The sequence below is a fragment of the Harpia harpyja genome, chromosome 12, assembly GCF_026419915.1.
Source record: "Harpia harpyja isolate bHarHar1 chromosome 12, bHarHar1 primary haplotype, whole genome shotgun sequence".
Lineage (NCBI taxonomy): Eukaryota > Metazoa > Chordata > Aves > Accipitriformes > Accipitridae > Harpia > Harpia harpyja.
In genome coordinates this window covers 6,463,828-6,488,759 of record NC_068951.1, presented here as the reverse complement: position 1 = coordinate 6,488,759, position 24,932 = coordinate 6,463,828, and the positions used below count along the sequence as shown (strand labels likewise).

At 56.2% G+C, this 24,932-nt stretch overlaps 1 protein-coding gene across 1 annotated transcript in view; it reads right to left on the bottom strand.

The window, feature by feature from the left end:
• RTN4RL1 (reticulon 4 receptor like 1) overlaps positions 1-24,932 on the bottom strand; it is a 30,799-nt gene that overhangs the window by 4,589 nt on the left and 1,278 nt on the right. The window lies entirely within an intron of this gene.

Below are 24,932 nucleotides of genomic sequence, written 5' to 3'. Positions count from 1 at the left end.
AATCACCGGTAAGAGGCAGTCATCTCTGACTGGGCTGTTAATAGAAAAAAAAATAGCATCGCTAGCCAAAGCGTTGGCCCAAGCCTTGGCTGCGATGAGAAGGGGGGGACTTCTTCTAGGAGCTGCCCTTCAGAAATTAAGCATCGGCTACCAGGAGGGATGTCTCATTCCTGCGCCGCTGCCAGAAAGGGGCTGTAAGTCGGGAATGTTTAATTCGCGACAACTCCTACGGCTGTGTAGGAAAAAGAACGTTCTCCAAGTCACCACCGTACCATTTTGGCTTTGCTGTCATGCCTTTGCGATGAGAGAGGGGCTGTGCTGGTGGGAGCATCGTGCCGGCGCTGACTACCGAGCGGTGCCTGCCAAAACAGGAGCCCTCGCTGCAACTCGCCGTGCAAGCGCAGCCTGGGAAACAGCGGTATCCTGAGGATATTGTGATTACCCGAGTGCCAGATAACGATGGTAAAGATAAAGCTAAGTTTGCAGATAGATTCTGCTGGGTTTTTTTACCCACGGACGTGCTTCGCCAAGGTGGGATGGCTTCATGGTCCCCATCTTACCTCGGTGACACTGAATTACGAAGCCTTCTGTAAGTCTTATGTTTATTAGTAAAATCCTGCCAGGCACAAGCGCTGTGACGATCTCCCACATGCGGAGTCTGTTATTGCAAATACCAAATCACAAGGGTCTGAATCAATAAACCATCTCCCAGCTATAAGCAGCAGGTTGGAAGATTACATATTGCTTCCAAACAACAGTTTTATGCGCTCTTCCGTGACACGACAGTTGCCAGGCTAACGGGATTACTGACGGGAGGTGGAGCCGGGCAGGGATCTGGGAGCGTACACGATTTCACTTATAGGGATGGCGATGACAGGAGGCTGTTAGCAACGCGCGGCGATGGACGAAGGCAGCCTGGGTCTCCCTGGAGCATGGCCAAGGTAGAGGCTCCTGCCGAAAGGGAGCACAGTGTTTAACGGCTCCTTGCCTGCAGCGAGAACTCTGGAGGTAAAGGTCAGAGGGAACTGAGTCCATGTCTTTAATTAACAGGCATTTGTGAGTTAGTGGCTGGAGTTCCTATGGAGAGGGAGATATGACTCCCACGGTCCTGGATGGTGGTGGGGATAGTCTGGGGTGTTGCTGGTTCTCAGCTTCCCAAGAGTACGATGGTAGGAAGAAAAGCTAGGGATGGCTTGCTTTCTTATTAATTGTGTTTGAAATATTTCTTTCTACCTACGTGCTGCAACTCGGGGGTAAGGAGAATGGAGAAACAGAAGGACGGATGCTTAGAAAAAATAATAATTAGGTGGGCGGGACTTGGAAGGAGGAAACCTGTGGACTCCCCAGTGGATGCACTCAAAGCACATGGGCTCATCAAGGATGCTTTCCCTCCAAGCCCATAAAAGCTGCTGATTGCCTAGTGCTGTGAGAAGCTGCTCCTGGGATGCCCCGGGCTCAGTCACAGTTTAGATCTGGGAATGAGACCCCCGAGAAGCAAAGAGGTTGTGGTCACGGAGCCCTGAAGCTCCTGAGGCTGGTAACACCAGCATTGCGATGGCCAGCAGCCAAGCCCCACTGCGACGAGACAGCCACAAGCACTTGGGTCTCACTGGGCTTCCCAGGCTGGAAAGCACTGTGGGAGCTTCCCGAGAGGTCCCAGCCCGGCTCCCCTGAGAGTTAGACCCTGCCTAACTTGTTGAACTCGTTATTCCTGGTGCAGCCCTTTCAACTTCATCTTGTAAAGGTTGCAAGGCAGATGGAGGGTCACCAGCATGCGTGTCGGAGCTCACCAGGGAGGGAGAGCTTCAAAGGCGGCACGGAAAAATCCTACAGAAACCTGCCAGTGAAGTGAATAAAAACAAAGCCCTGCTGACAGGGATAAAACCAGCAAGGGGGGGTTTATCTTCTGGCTTTCTCCCACTGATGCCCTGAGTCACCCCGGCTTCTGCTTAGTGTCCTTCTGCTGCCTCCTGCTTTTGACTGAGGTTTCAGTGATTGGAATGAATTCGTCCGACTGTCCAAACCATTTCCCATGTAGCATCTCTCTAATTGGGCATTAATTAGGTATCAGTTAATGAATGCTTGAAATAATCTATCTTTGGATGAGTCCAGTTTGCAGTCTTACTTTTAACAGCATTAGACTCATTATTAGATTAACATCATTATAAATGTTCTCCATTACCTGCTTGTTTCCATTGTCTTAGCCTTATTACTGAGAGTGAAAATCACTCCTCCCGCATGCATTATTGATGAGTAAGGACTTTCTATATGTAGCGCGGGATTAATTGTTATACAGCGTAATGCATTTAGCGTGAAGCCTCAATTTGTGCAGGAGCTGAAAGCGGCCAGAAGAATGCAGACGCCCGGAGCCAGCATGCTCAGCCAGACACAGCACATCTCTCTCCAGCGCAGACCAGGTTCCTCCCGGGCCGGTGCCAGCACAGGAAGAAATAAATAAAAAAAAAAGGCTGGTTTGATCCCCAGGATCGCGGGGCGGGGGAAGGTTTTAAGGGTTGAAGCACTTCACCACCGCAGCAGGGATGCTGGCCTCGGCTCCGCTCTGCGGGCAGCCTGTCCCCATGGTGCTGCTCGATCCAGAGAGCAGGGTGTACCTGTGCCGGCTGTTTTCTTGCATTTTAAGGCTTTTAACGCTTTACTGTATCTTGGAGCAAGGCAGAGTCTTGGTTTATTTAGGAAGATGTAATGCTACTTATTTTCATTCGGAGTCTCAGGCTTGAGGGGAAGGAATCACTTAGGACAAGAATAGGTGCGTCGGCCCCAGGGGGGATGCAACTGCAGAGCCCCCCAAAAGTCAGCCCTGCCACGAGACCTTGCCACCCCCTGCCTGTTCCCTCTTTGCGAGCTGCTCTTCTCAGATGGATGCTTTCACCTCTCCACCCCGACAAGCTTATATGGGTCACAGCCCGTCTAATTCTCCGGCAGGATCTGGTCTCGAGGATGGAGCAGGTTGCTTCTCTTTCAAATCTCTCCTAAACCGCCATCTGCTTGGGGAGACCCATCTTAGCTCATGTCTACATGCAACTTGACTGCCTGCTTACTGTGTCCATTACCGGTGCTGCTCAAGCTGTTAGATTTATAAGCTCTTTAGAGCAAAGCCCTCGTCTTCTGGTTGCTGATTTATGTATCTTTACTGCCATAAAACACTATGTATAGCTACTACATAATATAAATAATAATACTTAACCAGAGCAAGCTACAAGTGGGGACAAAGCATCTGGCTTCTGCTCGCAGCTGAGATTATCAAAAAGGCAGAAGCTTACTCATCATTCACCCTCTTCTGAGGCCAAATTCACACCTGGTGTAACACCACCACCTCGCTGTCAAGGAGCTCCAGAGATTTTCCTGCCCCGTTCACACCCTGGATCTATGAAAGGATGCTTTCTAAATCCACCCCAACTGAACTGGGGCACAAAGATATGACTACGACCCCTGGGGGGAAAATATACTTTGAAACTTGGGAACTAACTCAGAATGGGACGTTCGCACTGCCATAGAGAGAAACTGTTGTTTAGGGAGAAAAAGACGCCTCAAATGTTCACAGTTTCATCTGCCAAGTAAAGGACGATGAAAGGTAAGGCCGGGGCGGCGACAGCAACTGGGCACAAGCCAAGAGTGAAACTTCAGATCTGGGATGGTTTGACAAAGCGGTGTCAGACCTGTGCTTAGTAGCTGTGTATTTTTTTTCCTCTTTTTTTTTCTTTTTTTTTTTTTTGCAACACAGAGGATAAAATAAACACGCCCATCCTGACTGTCACAAAGACTAAATTCCCCAGCAAGCAGCAGCTTGCTTTCAGCCTCTCTGCAAAGCCCTTTAGGTGCAGCCCCACGGTCCTGCAGCGCTCGGCGGCAGGAGCATCCTCAGTGGGTTTGCTCCCCGCAACATCAGCTGCAGCTCCCAGTGCCGGGACACGGCACGGGGCTTTGCTTTCTGCACAAGCTGCCTTTCAGCCAGAGAGTGGCAACTACCCATCCACCTTCATCATCTTTTTTTTTTTTTTTTTTTTGCGAATGGTGTCATAAATAACTGACAGATCCCAGCTGTTTGGAGTTATGGTTTCTGATGGAGTGACAGCTGCTCCCAATCCCCCAGTCATCACCCCGGCAGTTCTGGAACATTTCAGCAACATAAAAATCATTGGAGATAATTTCGGTTTTGCATAATTTGGTTAGGCAAGCTGTGATTTAATGGCAATTATGACCTCCGAGGCAGAAGATGAGCTTGGAGGCTACCGGCTTCACAAGACTTTACCTCGGGGTGCAGCGTCAGGGATGTTCCAGGGAGAAGGTACTACAAGAAAAAATCCTTCTCCAGCAGCTGGAAATTACCTTCCTTCACTGGCAAGTGGAAAGACTGTTCCCAGAGGAAGAAGCATACAAGGAAATTTGGAAGGAATATTGCTAAGGAAAGCTTTGGGAAGAGGCCAATGCCAAAAGATGCATTGGGAGGTACCTTTTAAAGAAAAGCCAGGAAAAGGCTGGCTTCTGTGTCACTGGTATGTCGCGTGGTAACTGGTATAAACCTCTTCTTGGTCACCCTGACCCCACTTTCGTAGCCCCAACATTAAAAAGCAAATCCTCCTCAATCGACTGGCATGGGAGAGCCGGCTGGCACTGGGAATGGGCCATGCCCTTTGCAGGCAGCTGCCTGCTTTGTGGGCACTGCCCATTGTTCTCCCCTCTTCCAGGGTTCCTCTTGCTCTGGGCTGTGTTGTCTCCTCTCCCGGTGCTCCTCAGCCATCCCGGAGTCCCCTCGTTTGCATTTCTCCAGTGGTGACCGACCGGAGCAAACCCTCGGTCAGCTGGGCTGCGCCGGGTGGGCAGTTAAGGATGGAGAACCATGCTCAGGAGCTCTGAGGACATCACGGTGCTTCAAGAGGAGCAAAATGTTGCTTAAGAGCAGAAGTGGCTTTTGTCTGGAGCTGAGAAGGTCCAGTTTCCCTCCCTCCATCACTGCTGTCAACCAGGTTGGAGTTTGCTGCGAGCTAAAGCTCAGGGCAGAGACCTGGGGTCAGCAGCACCCCAAAATCAAGTCCTTTAGGGTGTCGCAAGTTTGTTTTGCATTTGCTGACCCAGTATCTGGAGCTATTCACCTTCCTCCACCAAAGTCGAGGCCAAGGTCACCTGGAAGTTTCTGGATGATGGTCATTAACTCCTATTGCAGTTTGAAACCAGACCATAAATTTCATAGTGTAATAATGTAAAAATCAATAACTCTGTTTGAAACAATAGCTTTGTCTTCCATTTCAGCCAGCTCTGATACCTCCCCACGGACCACGTCCCTCTGAATCACACAAATAAAGAGAAAGGAGCGATGGGTGGTGGCGTGGCTGCTCTCCTGCCAGGTGCCCGGCCCCCTCTGTCGTTACAGATTCAATTAGTTAATTTATTCCTCTCTTGCAGTTAAACTTGAGGATGATTTAAAAGGAGAAAAGGGAAAAAAAAAGGGGGGGGCCTTTTATGCTCAGTCTCTTTGACATCCCATCCAACGCGGCATCCCTGAGGCTTTCCGTGCGAGGGATGCCCAAGCCCCTGCTGCCCATCGCCACGAGCAGCACAGCCAAAACCCAAAACAATCCTGGAAAGATGCAGCACCAACTCACACGAGCATCCAAAAAAATTGAAGTCCGTTCCTTCCCAGCTCTGGTTTTCCGGGCGAGGGAGGTCTGGCTTCCTTTGCCTGCTTATTTTTCGTTGTTTGCTGTAGCACTGACTCGAAATATACATCGAGAGGCAGGATTGTCTTTCACATGTTGGTGGATGTGTGATCCTCAAAAACAAATTAGCACCGATTCACTTCTATATAGAGTGCAGCCATCAGGGAATCACTCCTGAATTCACAGCGAAGGAAAGTAATAATGCTTCCAGCGTGCTAATCCTCTCGGAGAGCAGCCCCTGAACTCTCTCCTGGTGCTGGAGGCACCACTGGAAATTACAATTGTACTGAAAAAATAATAAATAAATACAGAAATTGGCAGGGTTTATGCTGGTCCAGAGGATTTGTACCCTAATGTGGAACTCCCTGTTTAATTAGCACTCCTCTCTGTGTCTGCATCTCCTCCTCCTGCTGCTTGAGCTAAAGAAAAAGGGAGAAAAAAGGAAGCCAACGGTGGAAGTGGCTGTGGGATTGGAAACTCAGCTATAGAAACTTGTTTAATTTAAATACTTGTTTCAGGACTAACATAAGCAGAAACAGAGGGAGTGCAGAGTGTGTTTTCCCCATGTAATCTGCTCTGCTTAACCCCAGTTTGCAGTACACCTTCCACCGCAGCGATGCCCTTGGAGTACAGCTGCAGTCGGATGCTGCCGGTCCTACGGCTGCAGGCACGGGGCACAAACCCGGTACCTCAGTGCAGAGCCTAAAAGCCAGCGTTTGGGAGAAGACTATCTAGATCAGAGGCTGGGCTGCTGCTTGCATGGGGTTTGGAGGCAGATCTTTAGAATAGAATAGAATAGAATAGAATAGAATAGAATAGAATAGAATAGAATAGAATAGTTCAGTTGGAAGGGACCTACAACGATCATCTGGTCCAACTGCCTGACCACTTCAGGGCTGACCAAAAGTTAAAGCTTGTTATTAAGGGCACTGTCCAAATGCCTCTTAAACACTGACAGGTTTGAGGAATCGACCACCTCTCCAAGAAGCCTGTTCCAGTGTTTGACCACTCCTCCCAGTAAAGAAATGCTTCCTAACGTCCAGTCTAAACCTCCCCTGGCACAGCTTTGAACCATTCCCACGCATCCTATCCCTGGATACCAGGGAGAAGAGATTATCTTTTCCTGACTCTCCTTTCCCTGCTGCTGGAGGGTTTATTGTGCCCCTGCATCTCATCCCATCGCGCATGATGGACCAGTGTCTCAAAAGCCACTGGGACCTTCCCGGAGCAGAGGCACGCTGGACGGAAACAGCACATCTGGCTTTAGAGATGGATGAGTCAAGTCCTTGGGTCCTGCCACGGCTGGAGGTGTCAATGGACACCAGGATGCTCCTTCTCCTCTGGGAGAGGATGGGGTGGCCCAGGGGACACCCTGAGCGCAGCGTGCATGGATATTGCAGGATTTCAGGGACAGCTGGGGGCTTCACCGGCTCCGGGAGCTGCCGTCCTGACCCCCAGCAGGCACCAGGCATCCTCTGCTGGTCCCCAGTGCGGGATGGGGCTCCGGTGGGATGTGCCAGTAACCTGCAGCAAAGCCAGGATGGGAATTGGCAAAGGACAGAGAGATCTTGAGGTCCTTGAGAAGGGACTAATAATTCCAATTGCCCCCGAGGAGAGACAAATACAGGAGGATGACTTGAGCTTAGTGGATTGTCTGAGGCGTCTCAGGGGATCATCAGATACTTCCACTCCCTTTTTGTCCTGAGGTGACAAGTTTTCCTTCCCATTCACAGAAATGCAAAGTAGTTCATTCACACTAGTAATAAGAATGGTGTCCTTTGTCAAACAGCCGGCTAGCGAACCCTCCGAGGTGCTTTACAGCAAAACAATTGCAGATGAAATGACAAAACCCACCCCAGATGAGCACCAGCCAGATCGGTATCAAATGCCGAACAAGCTCATGTGTAGCGAAAGCAGATTCACCAGCTCATTTCCCTGCCAGCAGCTGGCTAGGACCTATGGAGGGTTTCTTTAGGATCAGAAATACAGCCAGAAGAGAGCAAATGTGAGATGGAAGAGCAAAGTGACAGCTGCCCGGGCTCTCAGTGCACGCTCGGCTGCCCCACCATCCAGCCCACATCTGCAGGAGATGCAAAAACCGGAGGCTGCAGAAAACCAGGGATGCGCTGGATGGACCTTTACCTGGATGGAGCAGGGAGCGGCTGATGGCCCGAAACAGGGAGGCGAAGGGCCCTTCTGCAGTGTTTTTATGCTAGCATAGCTAATAGGGAGAGCATTAGCTCTATAAACGTGTAATCCTGCTGAGGTCCCGACCCCAGCAGTGTCCTGTGCCACCAAGATCCACAAGCCAATTACGTACCATGCCGTGTAGGCTCCCTTTCATCCCTTTTCAGTCTTTCTGCATTTCAGATTTACTGGATGTCCTTGTGTTTGGTGGAGAAAAGGGCAAATTGGAGCCTGTCATGTACCTTCTTCCCCATTCAGCCGCACATCATTCCGCTTGCAGCAGGGGGGAATGAGACTGACGGGCAGGCATCAAAGCCACCAGCTCTGTCACATTTTCTTCTCCCCCCCCAAAAAAAGCAATGGCGTCATTTGGAGCCCAGCCTGCAGCCTCGGGTCTCTCTCCTGCGCCTGAAATGGGCAGCAGCACCTTTCCGCAGGCCCTTGGTCTCCTCTCGGGGTGGGTGCATGATGCCATGAGCCCTCCAAGTGAACATCCCTGTGGGTCGGCAGCCAAGTGAACCTCACAGATACCAGCAAAACCCCAACCCCACCAGAGACGTGTGCCGGCACGCTGGGTCATGAGTGCGGCTGCCTTTCAGAGACCTCTCCTGTGCTTTGCACTGAACTTTTTACCAGCTCGTGAAAAGCACAGCGATAAAAGCAGAGCAGTGTGAATAGCTGCGCTCTGCCGCTCCTCTGCCCATCATCCCTGGCCGACCCGCGCCTCGCACGGCGGCTGTTAAGAGGTTTAATGAGCCGGTGGGGAGATGCCGCGTGCCCAGTGAGATGTCGGGCATCGTTACGCTCCCACATGGCTCTCGGGGTGGGGGGGAGCTGAGGACCTGGGGGGGATCACCGTCCACTGAGCATCCAACGCTTTGCCAAGCCCCTGAAATCTGTACAGTTGGACGGCGGGCGGCTGGAGCGGTTGGGTGCCGGGAATTAATGTGCAAGAGATGAACGTGGTCGGGACACGGCACTTTGTTAATATCCTGCTTTGTCTAGCTCCGATGCCTGCATTCATCCCAAAATATCCCCCCGTGCATCCCCCCGGGAGCCGACTTTGTGGAGACGCGGCACATCCCCCAGTGACACGCAACTGCCTGCATTAAAAGCTTAATAAAAATAGCTTGTTAACGGGATGCGTTGCCATCGCCAGTGGCTTGCGAGCTCACTGCCAATCTCCGTGCCTCGAATGCAGCAAGGCCAAGTAATTACGGGATGGGGGCTGCAAGGTCTCGACAGTCTAATTTCTATTAATTATAGCCCACACCCGATCCAGTCACAGTGGAAAGGGGAGACAGGGAGATGGTAAATTGTTGCAGGGGCTGGGAAGGGAACAGGAGATGCTGAAAGATGGTGGTGCCAACCTGGCAGCAGCCAACATGGCTGGGCTGGCTGCAGCGGGGAGGTATTTACAGCAAGAAGCAACAGGCCAAGCTGTATGGAGTGACAGGGATGTTTTACCCTCGGCCTCCTCACGTCATGTTGCCTAAATGCACTTTTTGCAAAGTTAAAACAAATTGCAAACAGCAGAAATCGGGTTTTTTTGGGGGGGGAGGGGGGAGGAAAATCTTGGCAGAAGGATAAAGGAAGGCAACTGAAATGCTCATTAAAATTGAGGGGCTCTGTTTCCCTCTCCAAGTGGCCACATCTCTTCCAGAGGCTCCCAGATGCTTTGAAATGCCTTGTCAGACAAAGCCTTTCATCCTACCTGATTCTGGCTAAATTCATGGACCCAGAAATTTTCTCTGGAAACGGGAAAGAAGGAGCAACTCCGTTCTGACTTTTCACTTCCCATCTGATCGCTGTTGATACAATTTATTCCTATGACAGCATCTGCTGCTTTCATGGGTTTTTTTATTCTGAAGTACAACTCGTCTTTGTTAGTCCCATTTTCAGGTCTTTCATCATTTGAGTCACAACATAAAAGGCATTTAAACACTCCTGCTTGGAAACCAGGCTGGGGGAGAGGATGGGAGCGGGAGACGCCATGTCTCCCCAGCGCCAGCCCTCCTCCGGCGCGGGATGGGGTGTCCTGGTGTGCCGCAGCCCTGCCGCGCTTCCCCCATGCCTCCTGCTGAGGACGGCGGTGACGGGGACATCGTGTTTCCATTTTAGAGCGATGCTGTGAAATTCAGATGTGGTTTTTAGGTGCGGGTTCATGCAGAGCCCTGCATCCCCCATTTCTGCTGGGGCAGCATGTCTCCCGGCCACCACCGACCCCCCGAGTGTTCCCAGGCGCTCCGTGCCCTCCTCATCAGCCAAACCTCTCGTTAGACAACTAATTGCCTTTTGCTGCTGCAGCTCCAGCCCAGGCTGCGGTGCATGGCTCCCTGTGCCCCCAAGCCGGGGGGGGGCTCTGCCACCCCTCGCTGCCACCCACACCCCCTCTGAGCTTGCCGGGGCCTCTCGTCCCCACCAGTGCCAGCAGATCCCGCTCTGCCCTGGTATCTGCCAAGCTACTGGAAGCATCGGGGAGTTCACAGCTACCCACCGAGACCTACTGGAGTCTAATAATAGCACCGTGGTGTCGTACCAGCGGAGAGCTGGAACAGCTACGTCTGGCAGGGAGAGGCCACCACTGGCTGCCTCCGCTTGCCTGGGCTCCTGCCTGCTCAACTGGAAGAAAAAACACCTTTCCCAGGAACCCCTGCCCTGCCCAGCTCCTCTCCAGCCTGGCTCCCAGCTCCGCTCCCCCCTGCAGCCCCCTGCTGCGGCTGACGGCCAACTCGCCACGCTACAAGGATCCCCTGCTAAAAGCAGCGTGGCTCACACCACTCCCCAAAACCCTCCCCACGCAAATGCGGCGAGCACCGGGCTCCATGCCTGCGGCAGCATTCGGCCCTCGTGGAGGAGCCACCGGGGCCGCAGAACGGGCAGCACCCACCCCACCACGCTCCTGGCTTGGCACTGGTGTGAGCATCCTTAGGGTGCAGTGGCCTGTCCCCCTCCCGCTTTGATTCCCCTGCCATATTTTTCACTCCAGTAAGTGCTGAGCTTCTGCTGGCCTCCAACGGGCTTCCTCTGGGAGCACTTACAAAGAAACCCCTGCCAAATTTTCTCACGCTGTCACTTTCCCGGTGAGGGCACAGAGCAGCCCCTCTGTGCTGCAGGCGTTGCCGGCACCTGAGCATCCTCAAGCAACATCCCTCATCCCGCCTGGCATCTCTCGCCCTTCCCTGGATCCCAACCCTTGTCCCCCAGCTCCCAGGAAAGCAAGCACAGCTGGAAACCATGCTGCCACTTATTGGAATAACCTTTCAGGTTTCATTTAGCGCTGCTCTCTTCCCACCCCACCTTCCCATAGTCAGCACTTTACTAATTGCAACTTTTAACTCATTACGCCCAGGAAGCCCAAGAGCAGCTGCTGCCGTAAGGACATGGCGTCCCTCCACTCTCTGTCACTTCTCCCTCCCCCAAACGAAGGGCCAGCCTAACGAAGGGTCGCGCAGGCGAACATGCACCGACTGCAGCCTGTACGGTCCTGCTCCTGCTCCCAGCTCACCCCACGAGCTTCCCGCTTTGGGAAAAGAGCAATGCTTCCCGGCAGACCAAAAATCCCGGGCAAAATCCTGGCTGTCACCTGGGAGCATAAATCAGCGCATTGCTGGGCAGGGAGGAGGCGAGAGATCCCGACGGCTATCCAAGCGCGCTGTCTGCCTGAGACTTATTAAATTATGGCTCTCAAGTTCAGCATCTGAGCCTGGCGCGGCGGGGACCGGGGCCGGGAGGGAGATGGGTTACAGCCTCCTAATTCAATCACGGGGCAGAGGTGATGGCACAGGCGGTGGGGGAGAAGAGCCGTCGCTGTCGATACGGAGAGAGCGAGGCTTTGGCAGCCTTCCCGGCCAGCTCTGCCCCCCGGCTGCTCACAGAGCTCCCAGCTGTGTTTCCTAATACACCGGGAATGGCTCCGTGTCTCCGTTAAGTGCTGGGGGTGCGATGAAGATGCAGTCCCGGGTCTGGTCCAGCCACGGTGCCAGTGGGGGGGAGCAGGGGCATCGGTGCCACTGCATGGGTTTGCACTGATCAAAGACCACTCGCACTGAAAGGTGGGATGCTCCCACCCTGCCACCGCACAGCTTCCGTCACAAAGAGAAAACGGGCCAAGAAACCACCATTTCAGGAGAGTCCAAGCTGTTTTTTATGTAAGTCCGAGAAGGAGGGAAAGAGAAAGATGAAGTGCCATTTCCCAACTGACACTGTGAACCGGTGAGCATGACTAAAACTTGGGGAGGGTTTGCATAACGGGGACACGCGTTTCTGCTCTGCCCAGGGGTTCAGGCACCATGGTGATGCGCGTGGCATCAGAACTTCGACAGCTACTCAGAGAGATGAGGACGGAGGGACATATCGGGTGAGAAAGAGAGAGAGGGAGCTGGGAAGGCGCATGCTTTCCCTGAAAGCATTTACAAGGTCAACAATTAAAAGTGGAGCAGAGTGAGGATTTGGCTGAGGCAAGGGAGACGGACCACGCCAGGCTGCTCAGCAGGAGGAAGACAAACACCCAGCTCCCACGCCGGCACCGAATTACCCAGCCAAGGGCTAAGTGAGATACCGAGACAAGGTCGCTGTCCCACCGGCTCGGTGAGGGCGGCACAGGAGCTCTGGCTGGGACGGCTCCTGCCTCCGCAGCAGCAAATTCAATCGTGGCGAATAACAGAGTGGAACAAAATCCAGCAATGCAATAAAATCACCCGGCATCTTGTTCGCCTGAAGCGGAGCGAGCGCGAGCAGCCGGAGTTTGTGCAGAAGGTGGCGAGGCCTCTGCGGGTAACCTCGTGTCTGGGGAGCCCAGCAAGGGGAAGGAGGGTTTTAAATGCCCTTTTGGGTGCTTTCCACGGGCGCTTTTCCACCGAGGCTCCCAGGGAGAGGAATGGGACCACCAGATTTCTGAGCAAGGGAGAGATGCTGATTCCTTAAGAAACAAGGAGGCGAAATCCAATTGTGCAGCATCCACAGCTGCCATTAACCTGTCTGTGTACTCCCACGGCCGCCCATTCCTCTCTGCCTGACAGCCGGGGCTGCCCGGCACACACTGCCCCGGCCGCCCGGGGATTTGTTTCTGCCTGCTGCAGTGGCACAGCCAGCACCGCTGAACTGTGCCGCAGGCGTTTCTCCGGTGCTTTGCTCTGCTTCCAAAATGGAACGCTCGACGGCAGCTTTTGCCACTGGTTTCGGAAGCACGGGCTGGTTTGTGCCAGGGGAACGCGTTGCCGGAGGAGGTGGCCGGGTGGGTGTTAGAGGGGTCTGCACCGCAGGGCGGTCAGCCAGAGCCCCCTCGGACGTGCCGGCAGTGGCTGCCAGGGGGGAAAGGTGGCATCTGGACCCGCATCGCTCAGCCCCACGCTTGTCCCAGCCCGTGGAGAGGCTGAAAGCGAGCTGTTGGAGGGAGCAGGAGAGGGAAAGGGAGAGGAGAGGTGGGGAGCGGGGAGGAGGCGCAGCCGGCCCCACCAGCCACCTCGCCTCTCTGCATCCCAGCTCCATTTGCAGATTTATTAAATCGAGAGCCAATTTCGACATCATTTCTTTCAAGCAGCTCCACCTCGCAGGTGTGCGGAATTTATTTGAGATAAAGAAAACCATTACAGAGAGACAGCAATCTTCAAAGACCACCTCGGAGACCTGAGAGAAATAAAAACACTAGCCCGTGCAAATGTGCAATTAAGTTTCAAAATACTCGTGCTCCATGAAAAGCTCCGTCCCTGCAGAGAACAGGCCTTTAAGGCAATTTTCCCAAACCCTATTCAGCATTCACTCAAAAATGCCTTTTAAAAAGAACATGTGATTTTTTTTTTCCCTCTCTGCCTCACTCCTCCCCCCCCCCCCCCCCCGCACTTGCTCCATCGCTCCCAGGTGGGACCCAGACAGCTCCAGCAGGGACACGGTTCCTCCTCGTTTGGTGGTGGATGCGGGGTGCCAGGGGGTCCCATCTGTGTGGGACACAGTTCTGTCCCATCCTCTGGTCATGTCAGACCCACAAACCAGGAATTTTTAGAGCCGGGTTTGTTATTCAGGCAGAGCGTGACACAGGCGCGGCTCCACCTGGGGATGGTTTGCCAACTATTCCCAGCTGCTGGAGCTTCGTGTCCCTTATTCATGGGTCACTCTCCGCTTGGTGATTAATTAAAAATGCATAATTAACCTGTGGAACGCACTGCCACGAGGTATCGGGGAGGCCAGGAGCTTAGCAGGATTCGGGGGAGGATTATATGTTTAAATGGATAATGAGAACATCTGCTGGTGCTTTAAGAGGGATCAAGCAGAATTAGGGAGAAGAGCCCGGCTCGTCACCGGCGCAGGGTGCGGGAGGGCACCCCTGAGGCTGGCTCGTGGGGACACCACCGGTCCGGCCCCCGACCGCAGCAGAGACGCCAACATGCCCGTGCACACTTGGGGAGGGAGATTTTGGGGCCGAGTGGGCATGCTCAGGGACAGGGCAGTGCCACCACGGGGCTGGTTGCCTTTGGGCTGGAGGTGGCCACCCGGGATGGGTGATGGTCACCGTGCCGGCAGCTCCTTGCCAGAGCCCCCAACCCAGCAGCTGCCTCTTGTTCGTGGAGGTTGGTGGGGTGCTGGGGGCTGACCCTGACCCCTGAGGACACCCCAGTAACTCAACCACAGCATCCTTAAAACCCCAGGAGAGCATCCCTCAGCTGCAGCACTGCCTGCAGATGATGCCATGCTTGCATGCAAGGAGAAGGGCTTTGCAGATCATCCCTGCCACTGTTGATGAGCTCTGAAGTTACGGCACGGGACCGAGAAGCCAAGGAAGGTGCAGGAGACACAAGACCAAGCCTCGGCCAAGCTGGCCATGCAGCGTAGCCCAGCTCCAGGGCATGCAGCCCATGCGAGGGGCGGTTGCTGGAGGTCTCCAGCCTCTGGACACCACGTGGCTCCCAGAGCTGAGCCTGGCACGGACACTTCTGCCCGTTGCAGCATCCCCCATCTACCCTGGGCTCCACGCCGGTACACCTACACCTCCCGCCATCCTGCCTTGCATGAGTGGCACAGACCACCTGCTTTGCTTCATTTTTTTCCCCCAGCCACAGAAGTTTTCTTAGAAAAGCCTGGCAGACAAGCTAGAAAATGCAGAGCAAACTCCAGGCCGATGGCAGGATTATTAAATCCCCATCCGCAATCCCCTCTAGGTTAAAGCGTCTGCTCTTTTGCATCGTAAATCTGCTGCTCCATCATTAGCACTAACTGATGGTTGTGCAAGGCCTTGGGAACCACAATGTCTTGGGGTGCAGAAGTGCTGAGGACGCTCGACAATGTCCCCAAGATCTGGGGGGTATCCCCAGCCCTTCATCCAGCGGCACAACCAGGGCAAGGCAAGGCACCCGGCACGACTCTGGCTTTGCAGCAGCTTGGACCAAGGAGAGGAGAATCCCCTGCCTGGGGGAGATGCTGGAGCCCAGCGGATGCTCAGCCCTCCCGCCAGGACTCGGGACATTCCCGCTGTCCCTTCACAGCATTTTGGAGATGACACCACGGACGCAGCAAGATGGGGCGACAAGAAGCATTTTGGGTGCCGCGGCCCCCCCCCCAGCATCGCTGCCCGTCCCCCGGGATGAGGCAGCTGCATCACATCGTGCTCAGCCTGCCGAGCACGGAGGGGGCCTGCCGGGCCAGGGTTAATCTTGTTGTCACACTTTCCCTCCTTCTTGCTGGCTCGGCGCGCTTTGACCCGCTGTGAAATTGTGGCCAACAGCACTGAATATTTTAAGAGCAGCAATGCAGTCATGGCCGCGCAGCGGAGCAGCAAGGCAGGCCGGGAGCTGGGCTGGGCCCTCGCTTCCCCCCCGCCACCACCAACCCATTAGCACAGTTCAGGGAAACCTAAAAAATTCAAAAGACACTGAAATATGCAGCATTTTGCTCTCTCTGGAAATGACGCGCTTCGCTTCCCAGATGCTCCCAAGTAGGAGGTTGTAAATAAGTGGCTTTATGGCACGGGGGGTGTTGCCGATGGGGCTGCGGGCTGCTGCAGAGCCCAGATTGACACCTCGATCCCCGTTCTGCCCCTCGCTGGGGACAGATCCACGCTCGGGCTGGGGACAGCCCTACGCCCGCTGGCACCGGTGCCCATCCTCGCTAATGCAGTGCAGAGGTACCGGCCATTAAAGGACCTTCACCGCTCCGTCCTTGGCTTCTGCCAGCTGCTCTCTGCCCCTTTCTCCCCAGGACATCCCCACGCCGCATCCCTCCTCCCCTTGGTCGGGTGGCTGGCCGGGACGTGGGTGCCGCAGGACCTGACGCAAACGCCTGTCCTCAGCACTTCTGCTATCTGGGGCATGGAGGAGCAGCAGCGGCAAGGAATTAAAAAAAAAAAAAAAAAAGGCAAAAAAAAAAAAAAGCCCTATTTGCATAAACCTCCCAAAAAGAGGAGCTGGAGCCTGAGCCAGGAGAGCCAAAGCAGCTGCGATCATCAGACAGGGACCACCAGAGCTGATAGCGAGTGCAATAAGTAGTAGGGGAGCATCGCCTGGACCAGGGCACACTTTGCCACCAGGTCCCTGCATGTCCCCGAAGTGCTGCCCTGGGGCTCGACACCCTGTCCAGGAGTGACATTGGGACACTTTTGCATTCAGGTCTTAAGAGGGCAGATTAATCGCCGTGTGCTGGATCTGTCACGCACGGGGATATATATTCTTCTTGGAATTTACAAGTAGTTCTGTCTAGAAATAAACAACCAGAGATAAAAATTACATTGTCACCGTGCAGGTGTGATCGATGGAAGAGACAAGCCCTTGGAGTGCCGGCGAGGTGCTGCCGGCACAACCCACCCAGGGAGCGCCGGCCCTCGGGGCGGCCGGGAGATGCCGAAGGGGCTCCGGAAAAGGTGGCGGGATGCGCTCCGCTGACCCCAGCCTGTCGTGTCCCCGTCCCAAAGGCCAGGGAAGGTGGGAACGGCCACCTAGGCTATTCCCAAGTGGGGAAGATGCCGAACCCTGGAGAAGACAATGCTGGTGACGGATGACCATGAGGAGCACCCGCGAAGCAGCCGTGGGAAGGATGCCCGGGGCAGAGCAGTCAGCGGCAGAGGGGGCTGCAGCCCCCAGGTCAGCTCCTTGTAAAACCCTCTCGGGCCCTGTCTCGAGCCCCCAACCCTCCTCTCCAGCGTGTTTCCAAGGTCAGCGATGGGCAGAAGTCAGAGCCGGGCATGCAGCTGCTGCAGCCCCCCGGGACCAAGATGCGAGGAGGATTAATATGCTTTACACCAGGCCCCTTCCTTTCTCATTTGGTTTCTCCCTCACCTTTCTCTGCTTCATGTGTGTGCATTGGCTTTGGCCAGGCTTGTTGCGGAGCACATGGCTCACCCGGGTCACTGCCGCTCCCTGAGGAGGGACAGACATTGGCTCCTTCATTGCTTAAATCTCAAGTTGCACTGAAAGCAGTAAAAAGCTCCACACGGATCCTCTCCCCGGCCTTCAGCATCCTGAGGAGCCAGGACCCGGCTCAACCTGCCGGGATGGAGATCCCAAACCCAGCTAGGGCAGCCCGGCAGCCGGTCCTGCAACTGCCTTTGGACTATTAATAAACCCGGAGCAGCTGGTGGAGCCTCTGCCGAGCCGGTCCTCGGGATTTATCCACATTGCTCTGCCTTATCAGCCATGCTTTTCACAAGCACTTAAATTCAGGAGGAAAAGGAAAAAGTGAAATCAGATAGAAATGCAGGTCTGTTTGCTGTTTTCTCCAATGAAATGGTTCTGGGTAAACAGCAGACGCCTTTGATGAAATCCCAGCAGGCTTAAACAATAAAGCTGGTTACAAACTCAATCTGGCGCAGATATCAGATCTGAAATTGTTTCAAAAAACATGTCAACATTTTCTAATGCTGCTGCAAAACTTCCTCGGCACCTTGCCACAAGCCTGCGTCTGTGACGCAGGACCCACGCCGCTGTCCCGGCTCACACCGCTGCTGCCATACTTCCCATTGGGAGTCCTGCCCCGGCTCCTCTGCACCCCTCTGCCTGCCCGGAGACCCCCCCAAGCTGCAGGAAGATGTTCAGTATCACCTTGGAGACATGAGACAGTCCCCAAGCTGCCAGGGAAGGACCTTCCCTGCTCTGTGCTCAGGGTGCACCAGGTTGTTTTCCAGCTGTAAATCCAGTCGCCATCCCCAGGCACAGCCTGGCCGAGGCTTTGCGGTGCTGGAGGTCTGGCAGGGTTGCACGAGAGGCATCAGGCAGGGCCACCATTCCTCTTGTCCCATCCCAGGGACAGCATTCAGCCCTGGGTTCATCCCAGGCACCACCAAGGACAATTGACTTTTCCACGGAAAAACACTTTGCAAAGTGCTATGGTGGCAGAGAAGCACAGCCAGATGCTCTTCTTCAGTTTTGCATCCAGTGTGTCATCTCTGCATCCCACCAGGAAACCAGTCACGGCCCAGGGCAGGATGAGGCCGCGCGGTGATGCACAGGTCCATCCGATGGAACGCCTGGCTGGGGTCACGGCTCAGCCCCCCTCCTAAATCTACGATGCAGGATGGGGGGCACAACAGGGACTTTGTCCAGCGGAGGTTGGCTGTGTCAGGGCAACAGGCGATTTAGGAGCTCCCGTTCACGAGTGCCCCTCTGTCAGCTTTGGTGCCGGAGCAACAGGGACCATCCAAACTCGGAAAACACGTGAAGCCGGAGCACGATGAGGCAGGTCCCACATTGGCATTGCCGGGGCCAGCCTGCTAGCCACCTGGCACTGGCACTTTCCAAACAGCGTCAGCACTCGGGGTCTCTGGGGGACACAAGGGGATGCAGGTCCCCAGTGGGGACCGAGGCAAGGGGGCAAGAGGCTGCCACGGAGGAGGAGGAGGCAGCAGGTCTGGTCACACCACGAGCGGGGACAGTGTCTTGGTACTGGTTAGGAAGCCAGTACCAGCTCCGGGGGTGTCTGGGGTCCCCCCTGGCTCCGCATCCCCATCCATGAGGAAGCTGCTCCCCAAGTGCGGGGACAGATGCTGGCTTTCCGCGTTGGATCCAGCCCTACAGGCACCCCATCCCGCACCCCTGCGGAAGCCCCCAGCCCAGGGCTGATGCCCGACACAGCTTGCGTCCCATGTGGCAGCAGGACAAGGGACGGCTGTGCTGGAGCAGCAGAGCCCACGTCCCTCCCGGGAACTGGAGAGGACAAAGGGGACACAGGAGAGGAAAAGCAGGGCAGGAGGAGGAAGAGGAGGGCAGGTAGCCCTGGGGGGTTACGGGGGACCAAGCCTCGGCTCCGGCACAGCACGGAGAGGGGGACGTGGCAGACCTGACCCCTCTGCGGAGGTTGCCTTCGCCATCGATCTCTGCTGCACTCAGGCTCATTAGGACCAGGGAGCTGCTGCGAGCGGCTGGCGGAGGAGACAGACGGGGGGAGCGCTCACCGTGGCTCCCTGGATCGTATTAAATATTTACTTTGTTTTGTTTTGTTTTTCCCAGCTATATTGATCAGAGATGGGGGGGGGGGGGGTTGGTCGGATGCTGGAAGGGAAGAGCAGAGGCAACAGCTGAGCTGCAAAACGGGGACGGACCCTGCCAGGGTGCTCCCAAGGGCTGCACCCGCTCTCCCCAGGGGCACCCGGTGCCGTCCCCCCCAAAAAGCTGCTCCCACCCCCCAGAGCCATTCAACCCCCTTCCAGGGTCGGGATGGGCATCACCAGCATGGGGGGGGGCTGCAGCAGGGTGGCTCCCCCTCCCCATCCCACGCCAGCCCCATCTCAAGGGATGCAGGACGGGGGGATACCCAACGCAACGGCCTCTTGTGGCAGGGGGTGTCCCCCCAGCCCGGGCCGGGAGGTGCCCCCCGTAGCCAGGCTGGGGCCCGAGAGCGGCCGCGCAGCCAGTGCTGTTTCTATTTTGAGAGGAGCTCTACTGGAAAAGGAACAAAAGCTGAGGGAAGCTATAAATAGCCGCCTCCTTCACACCAGCGCCTCCTCCGCCCCAGCATCCCATGGCCGGGGGGGTCCCATAGCATGGCCCACGCTCAGCCCTGTCATCAACCCCCCCCCCCCGCCTCATTTTCAGGCCAACGTCTCCATCCGAAAACCAGAGGGAATAAAGCGCTGGGGAGTATTTGCCGCCGAAGCAGAACTGGCTCTGAACAATGGTTTGCCAAGTTGCCCGATGGCTCTGCCCAGCCGCAGCCTGGCTCCCCGGGGGATTTGCTGCTGCCCAGCCAGGCTCTGTACCACAAACACCCCTCGGGGCCGGATTCAGCCACCTGGGAATGCTCTTCTTGCCCCGGCACAGCCCTCCCTTGCCCTGGCTGCGGCTGGCAGGGAGCAGGGAGAGCCGAGCGGCTCGGGCAGACCTACTTTCAAGGCTTTAATCCTTTTTGCTTAAAGGATCTTTTTTTTTTTTTTCCCTCTCTTTTTTTTTTTTCCCTTTTTTTTTCCTTTTTCTTTCTCTTTCCGCACGGCAAAGATGGGGTCTGATCAGAGGAGAGACGCAGGGAGCTGACAAGCTGCGGAGTACGGAGAGAAAGGAGAAAGAAATACATATTTATTACCCTCAATTATTAAAAAATAGATAGCAGCAGATCTTAGGCCCTGGCAGAGGCACTGCGGAGCCGTTTGTCTGAGGACTATTTTGTTTTTTAAATTCCATTGAAATTATAATACGCCGGGCTTGTTAGCACAAACACCCCAGCATATTCCTGCCGAGGGAGGATCATCCCGGTCCCTCTCCCGGCTCCGGTGTGCTGCCCAGGGGGTGGCCGTATCCAGCACCCCATGGGCTGCTGAATTTGCAGGCAGCGAGAAGGCAGGGGGGCTCGGGGGGGAGCAGGAGCTGGCAGTGGCAGGCAGCGGATGCAGCCGTCAGCCTTTGCCCCCCTCTGCCTTCACACCCGGGGGATCAGAGGGACTCTGCCCCACGCAAGTGCATCCCCATGCCCAGATGCTCATTGATGCCTGGCCGGGCAAAGGTCTTGTGGACGAGAGCTCACTCCGGGCTACCACGGGCTCGTCACAGGGCCAAAAAGCACCGGGATATTCTTCATGCAGGAGGACAGACTTTGCACCCCTCGGATGGCAGCGTGGGCCACAGGCCCCGGGGTTTCCCCGAGTAAACCAGTGCAAACACAGCTGGGGAAAAAAAAAAAAAAGCAGTTCCCAAGCTCACAGGGCTGGCGGAGCCGCTGGCACCTCCCCTCCGCTTGCAGGGCTGCCTCCGTAAGGAGCCCTGCCAGTGCAGCAGCCAAATTCCCTCCTGCTGCTGCTCCCCGGTAAACAACGGCCGCAGCCTCCCTGCGCGATAGTGATGCTGGGACTTGGGGTGCATGTGGAGCATCTCCGATGCCCTCCGGCTCCGGCGCCACGCTCTCCCCATGGCCAGGCACCATCGGGATGGGATGGACCACCGTGGACCCCCAGCCTACTCTGTCATCAACCCTCCGGGGCCAAAACCCACTCCTGTCCCATCCTGCCGGCCATGAAGTGGGGAGAGACACGGCTCCCAGTGCAACCGGCTTTCGGCACTGGGAGTCACCGGGGCAGTCATGGCACTACCAGCCCAGGCAAAAGCATCACAAGAAGCTGCTCACCAAAGGCGGGCTGACTCCGAGCTGCCGTGCCGGCTCTGAGTTGCTGTGCCAGCACCGCCGGGAAGCAAGCAGCCGGTGGGCACATATGCTGTTAAAGAGGAAAAGGAGCTTTCTACACCAAATGGAGCATTTTCTGCTTAATAACCCCCCAATCCTAATCTGCGCAAAGAAGATTGCCCCCTGCATCTCCCCGTCCTGCATCTGCCGCTTGCCACTGCCCGCACTTAACACGCGGGCAGAGCCACGGCTGCCCGATTGGCATGTGCCCTGCCCTCGGCAAAACGGGCAGGAGAAAGACCTGCTGCTGGGGAGGGCAGGCGATGCCCGGCGCTTGGGCGCAGGCGTTTCCTCCATCAGCGCCGAGCCTCCATCATTTGTCATCAGTAAAAATAATATTCCTAAAAGTGTCCCCCCTCCCGATTGCCGGGTGGCAGGCGCAGGGCTGTGGGTTTCCATGGTGATGCCGTTCCGCAAGGATGGTACGGGGGATCGGTGCTTCCTCAATTTGGGAGATGGGACGTGGTGTCGACATCCAGAGCGGGGACAGCACCAGCCACGCTGCTGGCGGAGGGACCTGGGGCCAAGCCGGCTCATCCCCCTTAGGCTTGGGCAGCGTCACCCAAAATTGCGGGGAAGGAGCACCCTTGCCAGAGAGGACAAGGGTGCTCCTGCATCCCAGCAGTGCCTCAGAGCCGTGCCCTGCACCCCCTGCCCACGTCGGCACACGGACCCCCCGGCTCCTCCTCGCTGACTCCCACCAGTGTCCCACTCACTCCCGGCCCCACAGCTCTGCCCCGCAGCCTCCCGGCCTCCCACTTGTTGCCTCCCTCCGCTCTTAAATCAGTCACCAGCCTCTTTCGGCAGGTGCCGGGTCAGGACGGCACCTTGCCCATCCCAACCCGCTGGGAACCCAAACAACAGCCACCATTGCTCAGATGCTGGTGCCTCGCCTGCCTGCTGCTGCCTGCTGCTCCACCAAAGCACTTTTAAAGACATAATCTGCCGTTAACAACCAGAGTTTATACCAAACGTGGCTAAGTCCTGGGATCGCACTTTGCAAACAAAGCCCGAGTTTTTGGCTGTTTGGAGGCGGCTGGAGCAGCTCCCTGGGGTGGGGATGGGGAGCGGCGGCACCCACGGGTGCCCCGATGTGGGGCAGAGCAGTATGGGTGGCTGCCCCCAGTGACGTGGGACTGAAGCGGCCGTGTCCTGGGTCACTCCTCTGCAAGGAGGGCGAATGCCTCCACGCTGCTCTGGGGCTGGCCGGGGGCACCACTGGGAGCTGGGGACACCCCAGTGGGGGGTGGCTCTGGCCACACCTGGCCACCACCATGTCCCTCCAGGCTCCCACGCTTCCCTGTCTGGTTTTTGCCTCCAAACAGGGTTTTGGCAGCAAAAGCCAAAAGCCATCAGCGCTCTGGCCGTTTCCAGCAGCCTGAGTCCCTGTCCAGCCCCGAGGCAACATCATCTCACTCGTGGCCTCAACCTGCAAACCACAGGGACCCGCTGCCCAGCTCTGGCCTGCACCGCCAGCTCCAGCACCGCCAGGTGCCTTAGGGAAAGATGGGTGTGAAATCATGCCGGAAAATGCGTATTTTTATGTTTCCCCGGCAGGTTCACTGGTATTTTTTAGAGCAGCGCTTTGAGGCCACCTGGAGTGTCACCCGCAGCCTTGGGCACCCGGATGGGACCGCAGGGCGCCGGGTGCGGCACTTTAGGCGAAAGGTGGGAATAACATTTAGCCAAGCATGGCCGCAGCTCTGACCCTGCCGGGCTCCATCAGCGCGGGTCACTGAATGACGACGGCTCCTTCGCATCCCAGTTCCGGCTCCAGGTCCAAGCAGGTCTCGCCTGCCCGAGCCCCCCTTCATTCCCCCCCAGCACTGCTGCAGGGACAGCCTGGGCCGCATCCTGACCCCCCCCAGCCACCCCCCTTGCTTCGCTGGGCACAGAGAGCTTGTGGCTTCCTCTCAGCTCTTTAAGAAATTAAACTTTTATAAGCAGAAAGGTTTCTGGGCTCTCGGCTCCCCGGCGCAGGAACCGCAGCCCAGCCTGCGCCCGCACCCTGCCCGCCGGCTGCTCCCCTGCAGGGAGGAACCGGGGCTGGACGCCCCGTCGATGGGCTGAGCGATGGCAGGGACAGGGATGTGGCTGCCCATGACCTTGGTGTCATCCTTGACCTGGAAATCTCTTTCTCCTGCGTCGCCAGCGTTGCACTCCTGCCTGCGGCCACCTCTGGCAGGGTGCACGGTGCAGTACCAGCCCCACCGACACCATCGCCCAGGCTGGAGCTGCACCCTGCGCTGTCACCCACTGCCACGCCAATGATAATGTCCCAGTGCCCAAAATCTGCCCCAAATCCCACTGGGGCTGCCCAGTGCCTCCGCTGCTGGAGCTCATGGGGCTCAGGAGACCCAAAATGTCCACGGGCATCACAGTGCTGCCCCGGCCACACCACCGCCCGTCCTGCCGCAAACCTCCAGCAGCAAACACCTTTGACGCGCGTGGCACCGTGTGCGAAGCCATCCCCCCCCATGAGCGGGCACACGGAGCTGCTTCCCCCAGGGACGTCGCCTGCAGGTCCCCCAAACCCTGCAGTGTCCCCCAGCCCTAAGCCCAAAGGCGGTGGCAGTGCCACCATCAGCCTGCGCTGCCTCCCACCAGCGCAGCTTTGTGCTGCCACGTCCCTCAGTAAAACCAGCCGCCCTCGAGCCCCACGGAGGGGTTTGGCCCCGGCCCCGCACCCCGGCAGCAGCTCTCCCCGTCTCCCCTCACCCCCCACGTGGGGTGTCCCCTCCGCACCCCGCTTGGGGCAAATGCCGGGGACCGGGACCCCCCACCCACCCAGGGATACCTGGCCACGGCGAGACGGGGAGGGGAGAGCCTGTCGGCGGGATGGAGGCCTCCTCTAACTGCCTGTTGAATTATTCAGGAATGGCATTAACTTATAAATGAGTGTGTTTGACTGATTTTGTGGTTGATGTACAGATAAATTCTAATGAAAGACAGCTACAAGATTTTAAATTATTAATTAGACTGCCACTTAACAAAGCCTATTTGGCACTCTATTTCCTTGCTTAACAAGACAAAAACTTTAAGAATAGGTTTTGCATTAGCCCACAGGCTCTTCAATTTGCATTTTGTTTTTCTAGCTCCAGAAATGAAAGCTGTACATCTTGACCTTAACAGGCTACCCCTGGTGGGATGCAACCCTGCCGGCAGCCCTGCCGCCTGCCTTCCACCTCGGGCTGCCGGTTTCCCAGTCTGAATGATGCTTTTCCTTCAGCCGGCAGCACCGGGATTCGGAACCGTGGCTGGGAACCGGGGCTGCTCTGAGGGCTCGGGGTTTATTCTAAAGACCGCCAGCCCGGTTGGGTTAATACACCGAACAAAGCCGAGGCGGGAGCCAGAGAGAGGAACATCCGAGCGCGAGGCCCCGCAGTTGCAAGGTGACATTTCCCCCAGTGGGAAAAACAATTCCCGGGGTGGCAGCGGGGGCTCTGCCCCATCCGGGGGTCCACGCTCCGACGCAGGGGG